The 25,883-nt window shown below is 43.8% G+C and overlaps 1 protein-coding gene and 1 long non-coding RNA gene across 4 annotated transcripts in view; one reads left to right on the forward strand and one right to left on the reverse strand.

Annotated features, from left to right (window-relative positions):
- Positions 1–25,883, forward strand: part of CACNA1I (calcium voltage-gated channel subunit alpha1 I) — a 370,432-nt gene that overhangs the window by 174,238 nt on the left and 170,311 nt on the right. The window lies entirely within an intron of this gene.
- Positions 15,912–22,058, reverse strand: LOC310687390. 2 transcript variants are annotated; one of them, XR_014516400.1, is made up of 3 exons: positions 21,901–22,058; positions 17,204–17,356; positions 15,912–16,334 (listed from the first exon to the last, which is right to left on the reverse strand). It is a non-coding gene; the product is annotated as an uncharacterized lncRNA (long non-coding RNA). The 2 variants fall into 2 exon arrangements; XR_014516401.1 differs by having other exon boundaries at positions 21,887–22,058.

The raw sequence follows: 25,883 nt of genomic DNA on the forward strand, positions 1-25,883 counted from the left end.
TTACCGTAGAACATAGTCAGTGTGACTCGCAGCCTTATCCTCCAATTATTTGTCTAATTCTCATTAGTTGATGGTCGCCACTGCATCTTGTGAGAGCAAATGCCATAGTTTAGCTATGCCCTGTGTGGAGATGTACTTCATTTTGTCTTCCTTGGATCTACCCAACATTCAGGTTCATTGGATGGCGCTGGATTCTAGTATTATGAGAGAGGCCTATCCAATTTTCCCACACCAATGCTAGATATGTGTGTGCCTGAAGGGCCGAAAAGATACTTTACTGCAAGTTTTGCGGGCAGCAGGCAAGGACTGTTTCACCCTGATAAGAGAAGTGGGAAGATCCTGTTTCCAGACTTTGCATCCTTTCAGCTCTGACAGGCATTTCACACATTTTCCTTTTAACTCACAGTCAATGCACATGATTGCTCTGCTTGTACCATCTACTTTTTCACCTGTCTAGTGGAATCTGTCTGTTATGAGCAGGGATGACTGCTTGAGGTATCCCATTATACATCACGGAAGGCTCAATTCTCTTTGCTATATGCTGGGCTCATTTACCTCCTGCACTGGTAGATTAAAGATAAGGTGGGGGGGGGAGATACAATTATCTTGCGATCTGTTTATCAAGAGCTCAAAATGAGCTTCATTAGCATGCTCATATCTGCCATTTACATGCATGTGAATTAAAGCCAAGATGCACCCACCCTCCGCTGGGAGATTTCACATCTAAAGACGCTGAGCTGAACCTGGGAAAATTACAAGTCTAGTAACAACTCACAACTCTAGTAAGTCAGCCCCTAAAGCCAAAAACTGGGACAACTGGAGTCAATTTAAGGAGTCTGCTCATTCCACATTCCTTTTGGAGTTCTTCCTCACTGAGCTACTAGTCACTTACTTTTGATGAGCTGTGAATTAGGTCCCACATTGTTGTGATAGAGAAGCACCAATAGACAAGAGTACCCTGCCCAGGTCTCTCCTCACTGGTGCTCCTCCAAACTTGCTCTTTTCAGTTAAGGACTCCCCTCTTCTCACTAAACCATTTAAGAGGAGTAGAAGCAGATGAACCATGTCATGGTCTGGACTTCATAAACATCTCAGCCACTTGAGCCAACATTCTGGTCTGTTGTAAGCCACTTCTCATTAACTATTATTGGCAAAAAAATAATAATACAATATGTTTAAATTTTGGCCAGAACCTCATGCACTTTGAAAAGACTTAACATTCTGTGCATGTTTAACAAACATCAAAATAATAACAGAGAACTCTAGGTAATAACATTGAAACTGGAGAAATTATTTTTACCTCATGTTCTTTGCAAGTTACTATCCAGGATTGCTAACATAATGGTTTTTATTTGATTGATTTATTCTCAGTCTTATCTGGGCATTAGAGAACAGATAGAACCAGTTATGTTTTTATTTGTCTGCTTCTCATTTGCTACATGGTCTCTGATGAGCTAAATATCCCTGAGCCCCTAGACATTTCTCTGGGCAGCGCCCACCTATTTGCAACTAAATTATGAGAACTTCATTTTAGAGCAGCAGATCCAGCTGGAAACTCTCAGCTCATACATATTAGATCTTTTTTTAATTTTATTCTCCCTTCCCCAAGTGGAAGGAAGTTCAGAATTGGTTTTGCTTGACTAATTTCCATCGAAAGAGTGGAGACTTGCAGTGGTGTTTTCTGAGCCAATGGACACATTTCAAATGTTGAGAAAGTGCAGTGGGTGCCTGTCACAAAATGGCTGCAGTGGGAGTATGGCATTAAGCAAAATGGCTGCAGTCGGGAGTGTAGGAGATGACTAGCCAGTGCAAACGGAACTGAGAAGGAAAAGGAAGCATGCACTGTGGCTTTCTGAGGAAATATTTACTGACACCTTCCGTGGGTGCTATAGGATGTTCTGGCAGGCACAAGGTCACACACATCTGCCACGCCACCTGACAGTCACCAGGTAATCACTACCACCACCTATGACATCTGCTCTTAATCATTTTTAATGTACTTGTTTTGTGTTGTTGAGCACACATTGAGCAGTAGCTTGGGCTTGATGACCTCCAAAGTCTGTTCTAACCCTAAAATGTGATTCTAATCAGAGGAAAAGCCCCAGATCTTTGCAATTTAACAGTGCAGTTTAAGGAGCTTGTAATAATGAGTATTTTTACTTGGGTGGAAAAAGTTCCTTTATGTTTGGGGTGCTTTCTGTGAAAATGTGCATAGATTTGTTTGTTTGTTTGTTTATGGTTTAAAAAAAAACCCCACCTCCAACCCCACCCTACCAAACCTATCCTTTAGTCCAGGGGGTGGGGTGGGGGAAACAGTGGGTTTGATAATATTAAAAATACAAAACTAAGCTAACTGCGGGATTAGGTTTATAGGATTGCAGTCTGAAATCAGAAGCCACTCAAGCACCTCCAAGTCTGTGATCCTAGGCATGCTTAGCATTTGAGTAAGTCCAATTCAGGGTGATGGCGCTTACCACTGAGTCAACATATGCAGGGGAATGTATTGAACTTTCTAGCAAAAGATTGGCATGCTTAATTATTCCATTGAAATTAACGGGAGCTGAAATGGTTCAATTGATATCAAAGTCATCTCTCTCTCCCCTCACCCCCAGCCCTATAAGTTTTACACTGGGGGAAGGGTGTTGGGAGGGTTCCAATCGGCAATTGCATCAAGTCAAGCTAGAGACAAGGGATGTGAGTGGATATCGGGTATTACCGAAATTGTGTGTTTGAGGACACACTTGAAGGGATAGAAAAATGTTTAGTTGCAGACTGTTATTTTGGAAAGAAGCTCTGGGGACAGCAGAGGAGAATGGAATAAAATAAAAATAAAAAATCTTCTGAATGGAACTTCCAAGCATATCCATTTACTTTATCCCACTTCCAGTCTGTCAAAAGAGAGATGAGAATCCCTTTTGAGGATGCAGATCCATTGATCCCAATCCACTTCTGTCAAATCAATCTTGTTGGTTTTAGCAGCGCCATTATAGAGTTCAATGGGACTTACAGCCCAGTCATTTGAATGCTTACATAGCTGCAAGCGCTGCTGAGTTCAGAGGGATTTTCAGCTTGAACCTACCTAGTGATGTTCTGGTCTGTTTTACAGCCTCCCCTACCATTTACTTCCTTCCACCACTGCCTCCTCCTGCCGCCACCCTTTGACTTTCTTTCCCTGACAGTGTGTGCCTGCTATGTTAGGTACCAGTCAGGATGGGAGGAGGTGAGGTAGGACCTCAATCTGCCACCCCACCCAAAATCATCCGCTGAAGCATCCTCCTTAGTTGGGCTCATTGTAGAGACAACTCTGATAATGACGGATGCATTGTAGGAGAAACTGATTGGGAAGTAGCATAGCCGATCTGCCGTAAGAGGAACACTGTAAGGAAAGCCAATGGGGACTGTCCATTACTTGCTCAACTAAGTAGTAATTAATTTGAATCTTGGGTTATACGGGAGTAATGATGAGAGACCCTTGGGAAGCGTCTAGGATGACAGATTTCTGGGGAAGAATAAAGGAAAGCTGCGACGGCGCACATGAAACAAATCTGCGTGGTGCTCAGGAAGGGAAGGGATAGGGCATTTGCAGTGTCCTGATACGACTCCCAGGAATTGAAGAGTAATCCTGTTTGAAAAGCTCCTGGAGGCAAGAGCTGCAAAAACTATGCAGGATATGTGTCAGCCCAATGGGGGGGCTTGTTATGCCTGTAGTAGGCCTAGTGTTTTGCAACATCAAAGACAAGCCCTTCTGTACTATGTGACAGACCCAAACTTCTTAATTATGCATTGAGACCAGATGATTTATTTGGCACTCTCAGGACCCCCATTGAGGCATGTGTGGCAAAATCCATTACATGACATGTAACGCTGAGAGCCTCGAAAGAGACATAATTGGGTAATGGGGAAATCCAAGAATAATGGGGTGCAGTGACAAGTATTAAGAAGAAAGCTCCTTCATAGTGGAAAGGACAAAAAAAGAGGATTTCTGTCAGTCACAGCCAGCTTTTATCTTGTTGCGAAGTTGGAATTTTAAACTACTGGGGGTATGTTTGTGCAGCAGTCTAGAATTAAACAAAGAGGCCCCTGCAGCAAAATGTTGCAGCATGCAGTGCTTTAGTTCAGGATTGCAGCTGCTCCTTCCCATTCCATCTAGATATGACATGGGGGGGATGCACTTTCCTTCTTGCAGTCTCCATGCCCCTGCCATTTCATCCTGCGCCTGTTTCTCCTTCGTCATACTGCAGGTTGTAGCAGCAGAAAGCCAGAGCATGCCATGGATTACAACTAGTAAGTGTCACACATTTCGGCTGACTATAGGGGGACTATAGGGTTTTTAAATAAATAAATGTGCTTAGAGGGCATAACAGTGATGTACAAGCATTGGCCAAGCAGGTTTTGTAGGCTTTTGAATCTCTACAAAACTTAATTGACTAGAGGTGACTAAGTTGAGTGCAAACCCCATGAGAAGCGAACCCTCTGCCAAAATTAGCTTTGACTGTCGGGAAAAACAGAACAAAAACTACCGTCCCTTGCCAGCCTCAGATGACAGATAGCTTAATAAATAAATAATCCAAAGGGTTTGCTTTCAAGAGATTGTTTGTTCTGCTTCCAATTTAGTGCTCTGCCTGAAACTACTCAGGAGAGCATTGCCTCCTCTCACTTACAGCTTCCGTTCCTCTTCCAAATCCCTTCCCCAGCCTGTAGTCCATTGTGCTCTATGAAGGCTGAGGTGGCGGGAGGCAACTGGGTTTGCGAAGGAGGTGGATGTGAAGCAAGATGCTTCTCTTGGTCTCATTGAGCCTTCTTAATGGCCCCAAGCTGCCCAGGATCAGATGTGGGACAACTGGGTGAGCCCAACATTCAGCGCCAGGTTTAGTATGGCGCTGGTGGTTCCCCCGTACAGGGTGCCAAACTGAGGGAGCACCTGTACCTGAGGGTTCCCCTGTACAGGGTGCCAAACTTTGAGAAGATCCATAATTGAGAAGATCCATTTGGGAGCGACGGATTTTGGGCTCACTCAGGGCACCATATTACCAAAGATTACCAAAGGCCACCCCTGCCACTATTCCCCCTCCTCTCTGTAGCAGAGTACCTTTGCCATGTCATTTTTGACCCATCTATGAAGTGGTCTTTCATCAGCAAACTAATCACCACCCAGGGAAATAAATATAAACAGCTAACCCTCTGAGGTGCATCTTAACCCAACATGGCTGTTGCTGTTGTGTCAGGTGAAGAGGTACCTCTTTGCCCAGGCTTTTGAGGACGGCTAAGGCACACTGGGCTGGATTTTCATTCCTACTGCTGGTTTAATTTGTATGGAATTCATGTTTGCTATACTGTATATGTTTTAGATTTGTTCTGATTTTAATGTATTTCTGTTTTGAGACCTGTGAGTAAAGGGCAGAATATAAATATGGCAAATAAACAAGTGAATTAATAAAAGCGCCACCCCTCCATCTACCCAAACCCATTTCCACAGCAAACCCAGATTTGCTGTTCCCAAGGTGGCAGGGCTTTCCAGCTTCCTGGTTCACACACTTGGAAGTGTGTGGCATTTCAAGCCAAATTCAGTAATATTAAATGTATGCATCTAATAAAGAAAGCATTGGGAATTTAAAAGAGAGCTGAAGCGGGATATATAAAATATTGGCCACACAATGTATCAGCACTGGAGATGCAGTCTTAAACTGTTATGTAACAGCAAAATGCAGGTGGCTGAACCTTTCCCTTTGTGTTCTAAGTACAGTGGTACCTCAGGTTAAGTACTTAATTCGTTCCAGAGGTCCGTTCTTAACCTGAAACTGTTCTTAACTTGAAGCACCACTTTAGCTAATGGGGCCTCCCGCTTCCGCCGCCGGAGCACGATTTCTGTTCTCATCCTGAAGCAAAGATCTTAACCTGAGGTATTATTTCTGGGTTAGCAGAGTCTGTAACCTGAAGCGTATGTAACCTGAAGTGTATGTAACCTGAGGTACCACTGTACTAAAGATGTAACATGTAAGGTAAAGGTTGGGGAGAACCTTTGGCCCTCCAGATGTTGCTGAACTACTCCCATCAGCCCCAGAAAGCATGGCCAAAGGCCCCAGGGATGCTGGGAGTTGTAGGGCAGCAACAACTGGAGGGACAGATCCCCCTCCCCACTGTAAGGGATATTATCAATTCCTTTTCATTCTTTTTTTCTCCTACACAAGCTGGCTTGGACGCAATTCCCACTGAGTTCAATAGTATTAAGTGTGCAATGTTGCATTGCAGTCTTGGAAAGTGTCCCATCAGGACTTTCTCTGCATGGATTAGTGTTTGCCCATCATCATCTCACACCTCGACCCCTGAAATAAAGTGATTAAAGTCCTAAAAACACAAGATAGGACCAAGCCCCACCTCCACCCGTCATCTGAGCATTGGACTTTTTTTTTAAAAAATGCTCAGAACATTGAGCTTGCTAAAGCTGTTCTTCTGAAACATCCTGTGTCACTGCTTAATTTGCCCCAATCATCCGTCCCCACCCCCTTCCATTCCAGGTTCATTGTGTGATTATCCATCTTTAATTAATGAAAGCACAAGCTTTAACAACCCCACCAAACCTTGCTTTTTTCAAATCTGGTAACTGCAGTACAGCTTACTTATTTGCATTGCTTCTTCTTGCAGAAATTTCAGAAGTGAAAGTAAAGAAATTACCAACTCACAGAAATGCGGAGGGCCGCAAGAGCTGCAGGCAGTTTCTGTAGACAGGGACAATAAGGAAATGGGGAATGTTTTTGGCTTTCCACATCTGTTCTGTTCCTTCTGTGGCATAAAATTCTGCCTATGACAGTATGGAGCAAGCTGCTTCAGTGCTCACAATCCACCAAGTCTACAGGGTACCCCGTGGGAGTTGTGCTTTGGAGCACCACACACACTGTGATCACAAAACCATGCCAATCGAATAGTTTCTGTCTGAACTCCTCCTTTTGCTCCTGTGCTTCTGTTTTTCCTGCAGACAAATAAGTGAGATCACAGCCTCTCGGGTTGTAAATGGCAAGACCTAGTCTGGTTTTTATATGTCACATTTAACAACCCATCCAGCTGTACTAGTGATCATAGTGCTATCGGAGTCTTAATTTGTGTAATCCTAAATATGGCCATTTTATCTGATCAGTTGTGTTTTTCTACTGACTGTAGTCCCATAAAATGGAAGATATAGACTCAGTTTAGATACCTCTTCAAGACAAGCTTTGTGCTGACCATAATTAAGGAATCAAACCATGTTTTGTATTTCTAGATATACAGCAGGCATGCTGTGGTTTAGAGCTGCTTGTCTTTGTTCATTTTCCATCTGCTCAGCACTCAACTTCAGAAATTAGGAACATAGGCAGCTGCCTTATACTGCATCCGACCATTGGTCCATCTAGCTCAATACTGTCTAGGGTAGACTCTACACTGACCAACAGAGACTCTAGAGCAGGCATAGGCAAACTCGGCCCTCCAGATGTTTTGGGACTACAACTCCCATCATCCCTGACAACTGGTCCTGTTAGCTAGGGATGATGGGAGTTGTAGTCCCAAAACATCCAGAGGGCTGAGTTTGCCCATGCCTGCTCTAGAGGGTGCCAGGCAAATATATCCCTCAGCGCCGGCTAGTGATGTTAGGATTTCAACATGGGACATTTGCATGTAAAGTGCGTACTCAACCGCTTAGGTATGGCTCTTCCTCATAAATTCACTCCTTTCTCTTTGGTGCAGCAGTCTCTTGAGATGGAGTAATCACCCTAACTATGGTTTGTCTGTGGTTGTAAACTCAAATTTAACAGCAAACTACAGGCAGCACAAATTGGTTTGCAAACTAAATTCAAACCATAGTTTGGTAGCCCCTCAAGAACCATTGTTTGTAAGCTAGCGTAGGTTCAGAGATAACACCAAACCATGGTTTGGCATCATGTCTGAATGCAGCCACAGACTTAATAAAGATTCTATCTTTTATTTAGTATTTTAGGGGTCACCATCGAATAGGTTCTTTTGGATGTGCCCCCTCTAGCTGAGGCTCACTATGTGGTGTCATAAGGGATAGGTGGTGGCACCCCAGTTTTGGAAGATACACTTCCCTAGGATTTGAGTATCACCAATCCTTTTGAGTTTTCAAGGCCAGCAGAAGGCTTGGCTATTTGTCCAGGCCTTTGTTAGAGTTCAGTGCCAGGGTGGATGCAAATTTTTTATGGCTTGTTTGCCATTTCTCTGCTTTGTTTGCTTAGCTGATTGCACTGTGTACATGGACGTGTATTTCAGCTATAATCCATTCTGGAATTGCATTTGCGACTAAGAGCAGCTATGAAATGTTTTAAATTAAACAATAGAGCAAATAGATAAAAATATTTTGGAAACTTCTATCTCCTACAAAGTTGCTGTTTATTCATCATTACTTTTCCCGTCCTCTGCCTTTCATTGAAAAACTAATTCCTGGGGTGGCAAATACAAAAGTTGAAGACAAACGGCAATATACATATGCAGTGATTAACTGCAGTAAAAAAATAACTGCAATAAAAGTAAACCAACAACAAAACCTTCAGTTAGCAGCATAAGCTGCATTAAAATATTATCCACTAAGAAATTGGGAGAATAAACTTCTTCATCTGGTGCCTAAAAGCTACTAAAGTGGGCACCAGAGAATATTCCAGTCAGGGCTTTCTTTGTGATGGCACCCCACCTTCAATTGTCACTGCCTAAACTGTCAGAGTGGGACCACTAATGAAGATCTTCGGGGAACAGGCACATTCAGATGTGAACAGGCAGCCCTTCAAATATACTGGTGATTGCTTAGAGCAAAAATAACAACATCTTACACCCCTTACATCTCTAATGCTAATTTTCTTTTCTGCAGTGCAATATTGTTCCTTTAAAAAATGGTAAAATGAGTTAGGGGTTCCTCATGAGTATTTGTGTCTGGGATTTTGAGGCAGGGCACCTCTAAGGGTTCTGAGAAGACAAACCACTTTGTTGTGCAGCTTGGTGTTTTTTGCAAAGTTTCCTTTCGACAGTGTCTCCACCACCAAGTTCCCACTTGTGTGTTCAGTTCACATGAACATAAGAGGAGCCCTGCTGCATCAGACCTGAGGCCCTTTTAAGTTTACCATTTTTTTCCTCTTAGCGGCCAGCCTGAGTACAAAAGCACTCTCCCCACTTGTAATTCCCAGCAATGGGCACATGGAGACACATTGCCTCTGACAGTGGAGGTAGAACATATAGCCATCATGGTTGGTAGCCACTGATAGCTTTCTCCTCCATGACTTTGTTTGATGAATGTGAGGACAAAGTGATATAGCCCTATGTGGCTTCCCTTTAATATATGTGTTCTGTGTGGTCCTTAGTTTTGTCTTTATTCTCCTAGTACAGTGGGTTAAGTACTTAATTCATTCCGGAGGTCCGTACTTAACCTGAAACTGTACTTAACCCGAAGCACCACTTTAGCTAATGGGGCCTCCTGCTGCTGCCACGCTGCAGGAGCACGATTTCTGTTCTCATCCTGAAGCAAAATTCTTCACCTGAGGTACTATTTCAGGGTTAGCGGAGTCTGTAACCTGAAGCGTATACAACCTGAAGTGTATGTAACCCGAGGTACCACTGTAATATGCTATGATTTGCTGTAGAGTTGGCCAGAATTGCACCATCTGTTGTGGCTGTGAGGATATACTCAGAAGATGTGAGAGTGTGGTCAATTGATTGCAACGGGTGTTTCTTACCTTCCACCATCACTTTTGCAGGCATAACGTTACACATTCCAGGAGTGAGCCGAGGCACTGGACTAGACTTTTCTTATTGATTCCTCTGCTCTGCTCACTTTCACTTGCTTGCCTTGGTGATGCATGGATGAGTGCCACGGGTGCAGAGGAACACAGAGCGTACGTCATGAGTAGGCTTGCTGTGTAAAAGCAGGAAATAGGGGCAAGGGATATAATAAGAAAAACCTACATCGTTTCAAAGACTTAAGTGCTGAGGAGGAAGAGGAATGATTGACACAATATTTAAAAGATGCATATTTTTATATCGAGATGGTGATATGAGGTAAAAATAGTAAAATTTAAATATCTGAGTGAACATTCAGTTGAAGAGGTACAGTATCTTCTTATATCCAGGGGCACGATTTGTGTTCCACTTCTCCTGTGTTTCAGATGACATATGATTATTTCTCAGGAGCACTTATCGTTCATCCGAGTGGCCTGGTTTGCACATTGCAGTAAACCACAGTCTTAAGGGCCTTTCTGCATTTACTGTTTGCATGGCAAGTCCCTCTCCCCCCTTGGGAAATAAAGACACAGGACACGGTATTTAAGGTTAATGGGTGAAAATGGCCACAACTTTATTGATTGCAGGAATTGAGCGGTATTGGCTTAGGCATTGGTCCTATCAGCTAACCGTCTTGAGCCCGATTGCATGAAGACCGGTGAGGGTTAACCACCAGTAGGGGGAGTCCTGCTGATGTACAGCAACTAGGATCTCCCCCGGGGTCACCGCTCGGGGGCGTGCCTTAGGCCCACACCTCCATAGGCTTCAGACAGGGCAACGCCCCCCGGAATCCTTTACCGAACTACTCTTTGCTTTGGGGGAAGGTGATGGTACTTCCTTCCCCCCTCATTTGCATCACAATACCCCTACCAATGCCTAACCGCCAATGCCGAGAAGTTGTGACAATTTCCTACAAGGTAGGCGAAAAACCAAATGGCAGGTGCCAATTCGCCAAGTGGAAAAAATCCCTATCAGGCCCCTTGACGGCGACCAACTGAAGTCCATAGCAAGGTTGGAGGACTAAACTAAAGGGGCGGGCAGGGTGGGAAACCTAAGAAGCTGGAGAGGCAAAGAGAGGGCGGTCCTCGGGCGCGCCAGGCATAAATAGCCCGGGCCACGCCTCCCTGACCAGCTGATTGGCTAGGCAGGGAGCTGACGCGCCCGAGGATTCCCTCATTCTTGTGGGGGCTGGGTGTGGGCCTGCAACCCCACCTCCTCGCCAGTTCGGAAGTGGCTTTACAGTGGCATAGTTGCTATTCATCCAATGTTTTTTAAGAGTAAATTAGTAGCTGATTGTCCACACCTTTGGTTGCATGTGACTGTTATTACTGAGTTTTCATTTTCATGCTAATAGTGAGTTGTGCCCAAATTGAGAAAAGTTCCATGGTTGTAGTCAAACCCCTTACATGCTCCTCCAAGTACTAAATATTGGCGTTATAAGCATGCACATGGAGATAGCCCTTTCATGGCTTAAAAAAGAAATTGATGCCTAGTATTCCGGAATTCTGATTTTGTTTGCAGCTGATGATTGCTGTTATGGGCAGTACTTTGACTGAGTGCCATCATCTCAATCTGCCATATTTTTCCTATGAACTGAGCTCACAAACTGATAGCTTACACCGGTCAGAGGGAAGCAGCGTAAAACAGATGTCTCCAGACTATGCACACCGACTCTCCAACCCCTCCACACAGAAACCAGGATAATGATTGTACACATGCTGCATAAATGAAAATGTTGAGGGTCCATTTTGGATATTAAAGTAAGGGTTTTTGTTGTTGTTTTTAACAGTAGGAGAAAAGTGGGTTTTTTTGAGCACATTATTCCTGAATACTAGCTAAATGATGTTGTTGTGTGGCAGCATACTAAAAAATTCCTAATCCCTAGCTATAAATAGTAAGTGTTGAAAGGCCCTAAACAAATCATGGCTTACATGAATGACTGGTGGGCTTGTACATGCTGCTCAGATTCTACCCTCTGTTCAGATTGTGCCCGCCCTGTCCCTTGCTTTGCTGAGTAAGGAGGAAACAAACTACAGTGTTCACTTGGTGTTATGTGCAGACCAGCACTTGTGTTTTGTTTCTGTGCAAAGAAACCGCAGGCAGAAACCAATAACAGACGCTGCTAATTCACTGTAAGCCATTGTTTGTTTCTAAATATGATTTAGTGTTATGTGCAAAGCTATGCAAATTTAACTCCTTTGGGTTAAATAGTGTGTGTGCATGACAGCTTGGTCTGAATATGTGTTGATGATAGGAAGGTCAGCAGTTCAAATCTGCATGGCAGGGTGGGTTCCTATTGCTCTGTCCCAGCTTCCGCCAACCTAGCAGTTCAAAAGCACACCAGTGCAAGTAGATAAATAGGTACCACTGCAGCGGGAAGATAAACAGCGTTTCCATGCACTCTGGCTTCCATCACGGTGTTCCGTTGTGCCAGAAGTGGTTTAGACATGCTGGCCACATGTCCCGGAAAGCTGTCTGTGGACAAACACCAGTTCCCTCGGCCTGAAGCGAGATAAACACCGCACCCTATAGTTGCCTTTGACTGGACTCAACTGTCCAGGGGTCCTTTACCTTTACCTTACCTGATAGTATTATAATAATCATAGGATGATGAGCCATACCTAAAGGAGACCATTAAAATGTCCACTGATTCCAAGGGGTCTACTTTGAGTATGACTAATGCTAGATATCATCCATTAAAATACAGTGGTACCTCGGGTTAAGAACTTAATTCATTCCAGAGGTCCGTTCTTAACCTGAGACGGTTCTTAACCTGAGGCGTGCTTTCACTAATGGGACCTATCGCTGCCACTACGCCGCTGGTGCGCAATTTCCGTTCTTATCCTGGGGCAAAGTTCTTAACCTGGAGCAACCACTTCCTGGTTAGCGGGGTTTGTAACTCAAAGTATCTTTAACCCAAAGCGTCTGTAACCCGAGGTACCACTGTATAGTAAAAATGTTCTGAATGTATGCTGCCTTTTTGCAATTTAATCTTGAGCACAGCAAAGAACAGCAGCTGTAAGTAGCTTTGTGCATCTTCCTTCCTCTACTGAGATTTCTTTACCCGCCTTCTTCCCCCACCATTGGAACGGTGCCTCTGTGGATGTCCCTTTGCTAGTGACATTTAAACAAGACTAGATGAGCCAATACACTATTCTGCTGGAAGAAATGTTGTTTCAGCCCTAGAGAGCTGGATTGCTTTGGCACAAACACAGTGCCACTGTCTCCAAAAACAACCTAAGAGGGTGCTGTGAAGCAAGAAAGCAGCTGTTAGAGAAAGGCTCACAGCGATAAACTTTACAAGAGAAAACTTTCCTCACTTTAAATATGATCATATCTAACACCCTTCTCCCAATCCCCTTGCGCATATAAGTGCATACAAAGGCAGTATCTTAACTAGAGATGGGGGGGGGGGGGAATTCTCTTTGCTTCACATTTTAATGCACATCTGCCTAATTCACAGTTCCTGAAACAATATGCAAACTGAAACACAGCTTTCATTCAAAATTCATGATTGTCCAAATTGTGTGAACTGGTCAAAAAATGTGTACGTTAAGGGAAAATATGCATGAAATTAATATATTCGTGAAAATAACCTGCAAAAATGCATCCTGTTCAGCAAAATGTCCAGCAAACTGTGTGTGTTGGACAAGAGAACAACAATCTACCAGACTTTTAGAAGACATCTGAAGGCAGCCCTGTTTCAGGAAGCTTTTAATGTTTGATGGACTACTGTATTTTAATATTTTGTTGGAAGCTGCCCAGAGTGGCTGGGGAAACCCAACCAGATGGGCAGGGTATAAATAAATAAAATTATTATTATTATTATTATTATTATTATTATTATTATTATTATTGCATAAAGAAAGGTGTATGCTAGGAGAATTTCACAGTTAAATCCTGACAAATTTTCAAGAAGACTTTTTTATTGTAAAAAATGGCAAACTGATGCAGAAGTGCGGAGAACTGAATTTAAGGTTGGAAAAATGAGAAACCAAGAGAATCTAACATTGACATGGTTGTCCATCCAAAATTTCAATATGCGTTTAATTCTTTTGCTTCGCATAGTGTGTAGTGGTGAAATTTGTACTTGCAGAGGCATTATGTGGAGGGGCAAAACTGTGCTAACCCACTGTGTCTGTCCTTCTGTTCCTTTTCCTAAAGTGGTTACTAACACCGCCTAAAGCATGCAGGTACCCCAAAATAGTTCCTGCATGTGTCTCCTCACAGGGCAAATAGCTTCATGGGGGTAATTTAGATAAGACGAACAGCACAGGGGGGAAAGTTAGCTCACTTAGATATTGTCAAGAGCCAAACAGCGCATAAGGGAGAAGATTAGAGCTAGGTGAGTTCCTTGCCTGAGATTGATGTAGAAATTAACTGAGTTGTTTACAGATATGATGGCTTGTTTTTCTAACTAATTTAAGGCTTGGTAAACAGGAAAGAGGGTGGTCTGTGCCTCTTGCTGTTGCCCTGGCACTTTGCACAGCAGCATACCTTGCCTGCAGAGCTGGCAGCCTCTCACCCTTTTTCAAAACCCTCCCTTGCAGAGAGTTCCCTCTGCCTCCTCTCCCCTCTCCTTAGGAGTCCTCTGGGCAGCTGCGACCGCTGCTCCTGGTCTCTGAGCTGCTCTCCCTCCCTGCCCCAAAGAGAGGTGCCTCCCAGAGGCACCATTCGCCTGCGGAGGTTATGGCCAGGGCTGCTGCAATAAACAGCTGTGCAAGCCTTTGGGAAGCAGAGACAGGAGAGGGCGTCAGAGGAGAGAGGGAAGGAAAGAAGCCCAGAGGCCCAGTGTTGCCCGCAGCACCCCTGACCATCATTCAAGGCACCTCAGGGTGCCACGGCACCCTGGTTGAAAACCACTCGTCTAGAATCTGAAAAATTCTTTCTGATCTCTATTTTCACGTAGCCTTGTGAGAAAACAATTTGTATTCCTGGGTTTTATCTACACAGCATTGTAAACTTGCCTATTGCAATTTACTACTTGTGACAGCAAAACATGCAGCCAAAAACAGAGAGAGGTAAGAGCCAGTGCCAATTCCACCTGACCCAACCACTCACGCTGTTCTCCCTGCACGGCTGAAACGTGGTCTCAGAAATACTTGCCGCTTTCCAGGCGTGAGGCCTCCAGGGAGCTTTCATTTGAAGACAACATGGCTTACTACATTTTGCACGCACTGTAATATTATTAATATTCCTCCTCCCCAAAAGGGGGAAGGGTACAATGATAATGAATATTGCTAATATCACCGTGCATCCAGTGCAGGTTTCTAGCAATGGTGACATTTCTTTAGAACCCGAGGAACAGGATTCTTCAGCAAGTATGAGGTGAGAACATAAGAAAATCCTGCTGGATCAGGCCACTGGTCCATCTAGTCCAGCATCCTGACATCACAGTTGACAACCAGATGCCTATGGGAGGCCTGGAAGCAGGACCTGAGTGCAACAGTACTCTTCCCCTCCTGCGATTTCTAGAAAGTGGCATTCAGAAAGAAGCTTCTTGCCTCTGATAATGGAGGCAGAGCACAGCCATCATAGCTGGTAGCCACTGACAGCCATATCTTCCGTGAATTTGTCGAATCCTATTTTAAAGCCATCCCAGTTGGAGGCCATCACTGCCTCTTTTGGGAGTGAATTTCATAGTTTCTTTTGTCTATCCTGAACCTTATAATAAAATGTTCTTGCTCTCAAGGCATTTCAGGCTCAAAGCACAGAGTTTCATCAGTAATAGGCCAGTTCTAACACAATGTTTTGCCGGCACAGGATGATTAGTAGGGATGTGTACCCATGCAAAAAGCTAGTCAAAATGCATCATCCATGTAAGTTGGTGTAAGAAGAATGACAGGCCACCTGGCATGCCGATATAATGAACTTCTTATAGTATCCTGGCACCACTTGTTCAGGATTGTGCCTCTACTTCTTCCCACGTGCTGCCAATCTGAGGGCCACTCCCCCACCCCACCCTCCCTCTGTTTTGGACAGGGGGAGAAGGAAAATGTCCTTGGTGGGGAAGGTGTATGGGCACAGAAGCGACACAGTGCTCTGGAGCCCCAGGTGTGAGAAAGGGTGTCCTTGTGGCCATGGTGGTGGAGATTCAAACTCCACCTACAGGAAGTCTTTCAAATTGCCAGGGAACTCTCCTAAGACTGTGATGGTTTCAGTGCTGTAAATTTGACTGACTGATCTTATAGTCCACTCTTTACCAAGTGGTTCCAAGGTAGGCTACAAGAACAAAACAATATTAAAACAGGTACAATTTTCATTAAAATTGTAGAACAAAGCCACAAAATGAGCCAGGTAGCAAAATAGCTGCACTGAACAACAGTACAGGAGAGAAAACATCCTCTCAGCCAAAGATGTGGGTAAAAAGTACATCAAAAGGCGTACAGTGATGGCACAAGACAGCACCTTGGAGGGGAAGTTATTCCACAAGCTGGGGGCCATCACAGAGAAGGCCCTCTCATGCCCCTCAGACAACAGATGTGGCAGGATGGTTGAGGAGAAGAGAGCTCAGGCCTTTTGCTCTGCTGCTGGGAGACAAGGATGAGCAGGAAGAGGAGCCTCTTTGCCCCTTCCCCTCCATTCTGGAAGCCAAGGAAAAGAGTATCCAGGAGGGGCAAAGGAGAAACCAGGGCAGAGGCAGCTATGGGTAGCAGGCATAAACCCATGCCCTACCAGCTGCTAAAGAACTCTCCAGACTGGAGAAATGTCTGTGGGAGAAAGCAAAGCATGCATATTTTCCAGATGTGGAACACTGCAGGGGAGAGGGAGACTAGTAATGGAAATTGAAATGCAAATTCTTTTTCTGTGTGGAAAAGGCCCAATAAATCAGGAGTGACAGGAACACAAAAGACACCATCAGGAAGCATTTGCACAATCAAGGGATGCTTCATATATCAGAGAGTACTCAGGCTGTGCCTCCATGCTGCAAATAAACCAGATTCATTGCAGCCTCTGAATTCTCCCTGTCTGAAGAGCAAAAGAAAACATATTGTGTTCCATTTCAGTCAGACTTAGCATGTTTTCTAACATAAACAGGATCGTATTTAAAGGGCCAATTTGAAAGAAAACAAGTCAGTCTGACTTCTGGAACTCCTTTATGGTGAAAGAGGAATTCTAGGAATAGAAGCTGCTCTTGCGAGGCTCCCATATAAAGTGGAAATGCAGGGCTTCTGAATAAGGGCCCAGCTGAGGAAGCGAGTCCTTAGGGGGCAGGGGAGCCAAGGATTAGAAATGTATTGTGGCAGTGCTAGCTGACAGCTCTCTAGACTGTGTATCTGTCTCCATTGCTGTCCCCTGACATTTCATCCAATGCTTTTTATGCTCAGGCAAGAAACCCTGCCTGTTATGGGAAGCTGGGGCAAAGTGCGGAAAAGGATGGATTTGGAGAGCAATTTGTCCTTTGGCCACTGCTGAAAAGGCTGATGATAATTACCTTTTTCTGGGTACTTACGCTTCACTTTTATGGCTGGCCAGCGCTGGAGGTGACTAAGGAATTATCCTGACTTGCTTGCTGCTCATAGATCCTTTTGCAATCTCTGCCAGTTAATAAAGAAGCACTTGCAGAGAGAGGGTTATCCAGCATTAGCACTAACAATTGCCAGGCCTTTAAAGAGAAAAAGAAAGAAAGAACGATACAGTGGCGTAAATTCTGTAACTATTGGTAGGCATTGCTGCTATTATGAGGCAGGCAAAGTAACAGCAGGCCAACTCCAGCTGTGAGAGACACAGGTTTATATAATGGGAATTCCATCACTTCCTTCAGGAGTACATTCTCCAGAGTATTTTGAAAACAGAATGAAGTCAAAAAGGTATGCTACCACAGATGTTTGGAAGATGGGTTTGCAAACGTATGTATGCTTTCGTATGTGTGGTCTATTCATGGAGCAGAGATTTGGCAATTAGATATCTACAACGCATTCAGCTAAAGAGAACCAGTGTGGTGTAGTGCCTAGTTGCAGGATTGAGTTAGATATGTGAAAGCTAAATTCATATCTGCAATCAAGAGTGGCATTTCCTGGGTTGCCTTGGACATGACATGGCAGCCCAGATCAGTCATCAGATAATCATGTACAGTGGTACCTCTGGATATGAATGGGATCCATTCCGGAGCCCCGTTCGCATCCTGAAGCGAACACAACCCGCGTCTGCGCATCTGTGTGTGTTGCGATTCGCCGCTTCTGTGCATGCGTGTGACATCATTTTGAGCGTCTGTGCATACACAAGCGGTGAAACCCGGAAGTAACGTGTTCGGAGCATAACCTGAAAACACTGAACCTGAAGTGACTTGAACCCGAGGTATGACTGTATTGGACTTTGCACGCTTCCTCGTCCTCCCTTCATGCACTTCCTCCCTAACTTCCTTGTTTGCAGTAACAGTTGTTTTCTGTGATGACCAAATCAGGCAAACTATGGTTACTGCAAACCATAGTTTGCCTCCAAACCAGAAATAGCAACTTAGTTCACATGTGGCCTAAAGTTCTGATTTGGAGGGATAGTATATCTAATGTGACCATAGTTTGGTCAGTTGGGATGTCACAGCAAGCTACAGTTATAATGTTCAAGAAAATAAAAGAGGGAATAGATGTGCATGTAGGGAGGCAAAAGTGTATGGACCTGAGGAACAGCTCAGTATTTGTTTTTTGTTTTTTAAAATAATATTTATTAAAAGTTTCAGAATTACAGAAAAGAAGAAAAAATAGGAAGCAACACTACAATACATAAAAAGGGGAAAAAACAAAGCATAAAAACCAATACAACAATACAGCAAAAAGAAAGAAAGAAAGAAAAACCACAAATCCCATATTACGTATCTTTAACTTCCATTTGCTTGTTTCATTGACCTCCTCACACCTCCCTTTTTGTATTCTAGTTTAATTAGTTATTTCAGCCAATGCTTTCCATCTTTCTCAATTTTTATTGAATAATTTATCTTAACAATTTAACCTATTAATTAACTCAAATCCTTTCCAACTTTCCCCATATTCTGTTATTCAAATTGCCTTGATTTATCTAACCTTATCTTACCGTAAAATACCTTAGAGCTTGAAACTTAATACTCAATTATACATAACTCCTTATATCATTTCTACTAAAGCTATATAGTTTCATTCCAACATTTTCCCTAATATTCATTAATTTTAGGCTAATTCCCTAAATAAAATTTTTTCTTTATAAATTTTCTTCCAATCTTCATCCAACGTCTCTTCTTCCTGGTCTCGGGTCATGTCAGCCCTTACTGTCCATTCCATCTAGTCCATCAACCTGGTAATCTTATGTCCGAGGTTCTTAAGTCTCTTCCATGTCCCTTCTGCAGATCTTCTTCTTGTTGTTTATACCTGCACTTTTCCTTGTCTTTCGTTGGTCTCTTTCTTAATTTCTTTCCTTTCTCATTGAGGAGTAGGTCTCTGGGAGGTTCCAGCCCAAAATTATCTCCATCTCCCTTCATCAAACCAGCCCATTCCCACAGTCCCACTCCCCACAGTCATCAATGTAATCCAAAAAATATTTAAGAGCATATTTCAAAGTCCCTCCGAAGTTAAGAACCTCCTCAGCTCCAGACTCCCCCTGGCCCGCTTCAACTTCAATCTTCAAAAACAGCGGCTTATGCTCCTGCAGGGCCTCGGATATCTCCATTTGTATTATTTGAGGTGCAACCACAACCTCCTCCATTATCTTCTGCACTTGCCCAATCAATACAGGTTCCTGAGTTGGTCCCTGAATGGTTTCTGTATCAATATTCCCTGTTTGTCCACAGTTATTGACCACAACAGTCATCAAATCCGTTTTCTCATTCATCAAATCCATCTTCTCATGCATCTGTTCCAACAAAGCACTTGTCTTGCATAAAGCAAGCACCAAAACTTCCTCCCAGCTCATTTTTATTCAAGGTCAAAAGGACTGGTCCCACGATCTTAATCTCACAGCTGTAGAGTCCTCAAGTAGACTGCAGCAACAATTTAACAAGCTCCCTCTAGAGGAGACAATTTCTATTTGTATCCATCTTTTTAAGGCAAGTCCAACAAAGGAAAATTACTTTCATTTTTCAGATATTTTGTTTCTTTAGAATGCAAAATGCAACATTGGAATCAGTTTATTTCTCTTCTTTAGCTATCTGTCAAAGTATTCCATTCACAGTCAGTGAACCTCTCCAACAATTTCTGTCTCTGACACCCCGTTCCCAGGTTTGAGACGGTGGAAACTTATCTTTCTTCACTCCCTCTCCTGCAGGCTTAAACAAAGTCCCCCCCCCCTTCTCCTGCTTCCAAGGGGGTTTTAGTAGTTATAAATGAAGGAAATTTAGACTTTTTAAACGACTTTCCAGACTTTAGCTTACAAGGTTTTTGCTTCAGTCCATATACAAAAAGCGGAAGGCGGACTTCCTGTTTGAACCTTCCCGCTTCGGTGCCAAATTAGGATATTTCTTGATCCAATTTTCCGTTTCTACTCACGGGTACTTGTTTTAAATCCAATTGTCCACAGGAAAAAGTCAGCGCTCTCCGGCAATGGCTGTGCGGCTTCACTCCGTGAAAGTAGCAATCAGTTCATAGCACCGCACCACTCACCCCACTTCACTCCGGAACCCCGAAATGGGGTTCCCCGTGAGTAGGGGAGGCGCTCCTGGTGCCCTGCCGAACCCCACGTTCCCAGGCTTCCTCCGCCTGGGATTTCTAGCGGGTCCCCACCTTCGCCGCGGCGGGAAGACCCAGTTTCCACGGAGCCAGTTCCTCCGGTCGGAGGAACTCCACCATTCGCCAATGGCGCTAACCCGGACGTCCTGAGGAACAGCTCAGTATTTAACCGTGACATCTGAAACAGGCCTTTCAACCTAAGCTACACCAAAACATTATGGGTCTGACTCTGACCAGCTACTGTGAAGCGTTTGGTGGAAGAGTGGATATGCAAATCAGCTGAGGTGCTACAAATAGAGCAAAGTTTGATCGATATAGCTCCTGTGTTCACAGAAATTAAGAAGTTAAAGCTGGGGTGGCGAACCTGTGGCCCTCCAGTTTTTGTTAAACTCCACCATCAGGTCCAGCCAGCATAGCCAATGATCAAGAATGATGGGAGTGGTAGTCCAACAACATCTGCACAGGCAAAGGTTTTTTACCCCCATCTTGGTGCATTTTAAATTAAATCACCTTTGGGAAACCAGCTGCCTCAGAGTGCTATGAGAGCAACACACATTCTCTAGGGCAATGGTAATTTGGATGTCAAAGTTTTCTGCCTTCTGTGGTCCCTTGATATCAAAAGCTTTTGCCACTACCATGGCATGACAGCACTCTTTTAAAGCACTCTATGTTAAAATAAGTTTGTTTTCTTGGCATGCTATAACTTTTTAAAAAACAAACAAACAAACAAACAAACCTTGTAGGGGTGCAACTTATGATTATTGGAACTTCTATGAGCTGCGGATTTTTTCTTCCACCTTCAATATTAATTTGTGAGAATTGAATCTTAAGCCATACTGTATAGCTTTCGTGTCTTGAAGACAGGCTCAGTATTCAGAAGAGACTTCTTACCACATAAGAAATGTGCGCTAAGAAAACATTCACTTAGTCATTTGTTACTCTTGACCCCAAATCACAATTCTTACGCTCTTCTAAAAGAAACTAACATTCCTGAATATATGCAAAGTCACATTTGTCACTAATCCCATCTGGTTGTACAATATATCGCATAATTGCTGATGCTGTGTGGTGGGGTACATGTGTCTCTTTCTTTGAAAGCCAAGTGCGTATGCAGCAAATTTCGGTCTATTCTGACAGATATACAGTGCATCATTTATTTTTACGCACATTCAAAGAAACCTCTGAAAGGCGGCAGTCAGGAAGTAACAAAAAAAGAAGACATATTCAAGATACGTGTGACTGCCAGTGGAGGAAGTACCTTGGCAAAATGAAAATGGTCTTAAATCCTATGAAGACAGGAGCTTTGTAAATGACAGCACAGCCCACGTGATAATTACTGCACAGCAGTTGAAGCTGGGAAGTATGTCTGAAAGGGCAACAGGACCAATTGGACAAAGGAAACAGAACTTGGTTTTGATCATTTAAATAACAAAACGAAAACGCACCATAACCACACATGCAAATGTTTTCAAAAGCAAACGTTTTCGACCCCCCTCCCTGGTTACCTATTTTGAAATACCTGATGTCACACAGGTGGGAAAGGGAGGGAGAAGAGGAGGAGAACTGGCTTATCAGCCTTGCACAGTGTTGGGTTTTGAATGTACCCCTGGCACCGACCGCCCAGCAAACTGGCCTGACTTGCAGCTGTCAGCCAAGCCGGCAGCGGTCGCCTTGGCAACACTTTTATCAGTTCCTGAGGTAGAAGGAACTTTGGGCCTCTGACTGGAGATTTGTCACATTCCATGATGGCCTACAGTGTTCAGACTCTGAAGTGGCTCAGAGGATGGGCTGCTCTTTCCGGAAAAGACTTGGCAACAGGGCTGTGTGTGTGTGTGTGTGTGTGTGTGTGTGTGTGTGTACTTTCTGTCTAACAATTTATGGGATGTGGTTTTATTAGCTGCATCTTTGCCTGCACCATAATTATATAGATATATTAGCTGGCCACCCTTAGCCACTTTGCGGGAAAGCATTCTGCAAGGCACATAACCTGGTTTTGCTTCACCCTTTCTTGTCAAAACCAGTCTCCATTTTGAGATGCCTGATCCAAAAGAATGTCATAGTTCAGAACTCCTAAGGATCACGATTTTTTTTAAGTCAAAACATTCTCTATAGGTAGGACTTGTCCTTATTAATGCATTGCAGTGCGAGTATTTTATCTCTTTTGTAGTATCCATGGTTTTACATTTTATTGGGTCTTAAATTGCTATTATGTGTTGCTTTTTATCTTGTCAAGTTGCTTTGAGACTTTTTATTGCATAAAGTGACTGAAAAATGTAATTATTATTATATAATTATAGGTTTCATTCAACTAAGTCCTGCCTGGAGTAGGCCCATTGAAATTAATAAACCCGAGGAAGGCTTTCTTGAACCAAGAAAGCCTGACACATCACAATACATATAAATAGTACTTTAGGTCTCCCAATTATTTATCTTGGACAGTGGTTGGGCTGTAGTGTCTATAGTTTCCTCGATTCCCTCCACCAACTCCTTTTGAAAAACAATAATCTGGTTCTCTAGTAATGAGGGTATTTTTAGTAGTATTGGGTTTGGATTGATTTTGAGGTGAACTATGGTGCCTCAGAGGAATTTATTATTATTATTATTATTATTATTATTATTATTATTATTATTATTATGCTTTTGAAGCTTTTTGTAGTATCTCAGTGATCCAGACATGGGGGGGGGGGGGGAGGAAATGCTGCAGATACTTACCTACTGAAAGTCAAAGTTATGCCTCCTATCTTACAACAACACCACCACCATAATGTCAGGGAATGGGGAGGGGAGGGTTAACATCAAGCAGAGAAATGTCAGAGGGACAGTTGCATTGCTACTAACAGGTCAAGTCTGTAATCAGAGGAAATAATTTCATCCGAAAAACAAGTGCGTTTTAGGTCTTCCCACCCAAAACCAACTTTAAAGGCATGTAACACAAAATCTCCTGAAATTATAGTTTGCAATTTGGCAGCTGTCTTGCACCTCTCTCATTCTGTAGTTTTCAGACCAATTGCCCACAGAACACAAGGTCTTAACACTCAGTGATTCCTTATTTACCCTCTCTACAGTTGCACCAGCCTGACTTTGGGGCAAACACCTGCAGTTATCCTTCTGAAATTTAGTAGACACTTAACTGCAAATTTCATCCAATTTTGCCCCAATCTTTACAAGTTTTAAAAAATAAAATCAACCTTTAAAGGTGCTCAGCACAATCCTCCCCCCTGGACTTATTTGTCTGTAATTTGACAGGATTTATACACTCTGTAGGGGGGGGGGGGTAGCATGCCTGCAAATTTCATTCTCTTCTGTCAAAAGAAAAAAGTTACAGCCATTTTTTAAAAAACCCAACAGTGATTTGGGGGAGTGAAAAAGGAGCCTTGAATGGGCTCCAAGTTCATGAAGTGCCTCAAGTGAAGGCAGGTTGTTTTCCAAATTGCCAAATTGTCTTTGGTAATTGTTATTGTTGTTAAGGAAAGTGGCTACTACTTACTAGCAACTGTTCTAGTTAAATTATTCTGGGGCCAGCCTTTCAGATATATCCTCTAAAAACAAAAATAGCATTTTGTTTTGAAATATTGCCAGTTCTATATATTGAACCATCTGGATAAAATGAATTAGAGACTGAGTGAATGCACTGAGATATGCTGAAGAGAAGTAGGGATTTAAAAAGGATCTGTTGGGCTTCTTGAAAAGGGACTCCCTATTCACAAAGCATATTCACCTTCTAAAATGGGAACCTCAGGAATTCCTGAAAGAGGAGTTCCTATTCATAAGGAATATTCTAACATTTGAGCCATTTAAAATATTTATATCCTGCCTCTTAATCATACTAATTCATCATACTAATTCATTGTGACTAACAAGCATAAAATTATCCATACTGTTTATTTATATTAAATATTTTTATGCCACCTTTCTGCCACAAGCGGCTTTTGAAGTGGCTCTCAAGAAAATAAATATATATCACAGCAGTAAAAAAACGTTACAGCAGTGAATAAAATTAAACCACATCCCTAACCAACAGTAAAAGCAAAGCAAAGTAGAAACAGCAGCGACCTTAAGCACAAACAAACTCCATTAAAAATATTCCTGAATCACAACCTATTAAGAAACAGCTGGAATAAACAGAACAATCTTCACCTGGTTCCTGAAAGGTAGCAAAGCAGACACCTAGTGGCTCTTCCTTGAGAAAACGTTTCATAGTCAAGGCAATTAGTCAGATTACCAATGTTACTAATTAGTCTGGTTACTAATGGGAGTTATTATATATTATTGCATAACGATAATAACTCCCATTAGTTCATATTTTGAACCAGCTGAAGTTTCTGGTAATTTTTCAAAGTCAGTCCTACATTTGCATAATACATTGGCACAGTTATGCTAGGATGTTGATGGGAAGGTCATTTCTTTGCAGTTTGGCAAGCCAATCAAAGTTGGGAAAAGCAATCGGAAGAGGAATAACATACCAAGTGAGGTGAACTGAGGCATCCCAAAGTGATTTACAATATATAACACATACATACACCCCACATATAAAAAAAGCTTACACGATTGAATATACCGTATTTTTCGCCCCATAAGACACACTTTTTCCCCTCCAAAAATGAAGGGGAAATCGGGGTGCGTCTTATGGGGCGAATGCCTGCAAGCCTCGCGCGCCCGGCAGGAGGTCCCACCGGGTGCGCGAGGCTTGGGGCGGCAGCCTGTTGCCCGAAGCACGGGGAGCCCTCGGGAGGGCTCCCCCTGCTTCGGGCGAGTGTCTGCAAGCCTCGCGCACCCGGCAGGAGGTCCCACCGGGTGCGCGAGGCTTGGGGCGGCAGCGGACTGCTTGCGCGCACCTAGAAGCTTGGGGCGCGCAAGCAGTCCGCTGCCGCCCCAAGCCTCGCGCACCCGGTGGGACCTCCTGCCGGGTGCGCGAGGCTTGGGGCGGCAGCGGACTGCTTGCCGGCACGCAGAAGCTTGGGGCGCGCTGAGTCAGCACGCCCCAAGCTTCTAGGTGCGCGCAAGCAGTCCGCTGCCGCCCCAAGCCTCGCGCACCCGGTGGGACCTCCTGCCCGGTGCGCGAGGCTTGGGGCGGCAGTGGACTGCTTGCCGGCACGCAGAAGCTTGGGGCGCGCTGACCTCAGCTTGCCCCAAGCTTCTGGATTAGCGCAGGGGTCCGCTAGCCCTGGGAGAGGCGCCTGGCTCTCCCACGCTAGCGGAGACCTTGCCGGCACGCAGAAGCTTGGGGCGCGCTGACCTCAGCTTGCCCCAAGCTTCTGGATTAGCGCAGGGGTCCGCTAGCCCTGGGAGAGGCGCCTGGCTCTCCCACGCTAGCGGAGACCTTGCCGGCATGCAGAAGCTTGGGGCGCGCTGAGCTCCGCACGCCCCAAGCTCCTGGTGTAGCGCAGCGCACCTGGGGGGGAAATAATTTTTTTCCCCTTTATTTCCCCCCCAAAAATCTAGGTGCGTCTTATGGGCCAGTGCGTCTTATGGGGCGAAAAATACGGTATATAAAAAATTAAA

The sequence above is a fragment of the Podarcis liolepis genome (assembly GCF_965112155.1).
Source record: "Podarcis liolepis genome assembly, chromosome: 10".
NCBI lineage: Eukaryota > Metazoa > Chordata > Lepidosauria > Squamata > Lacertidae > Podarcis > Podarcis liolepis.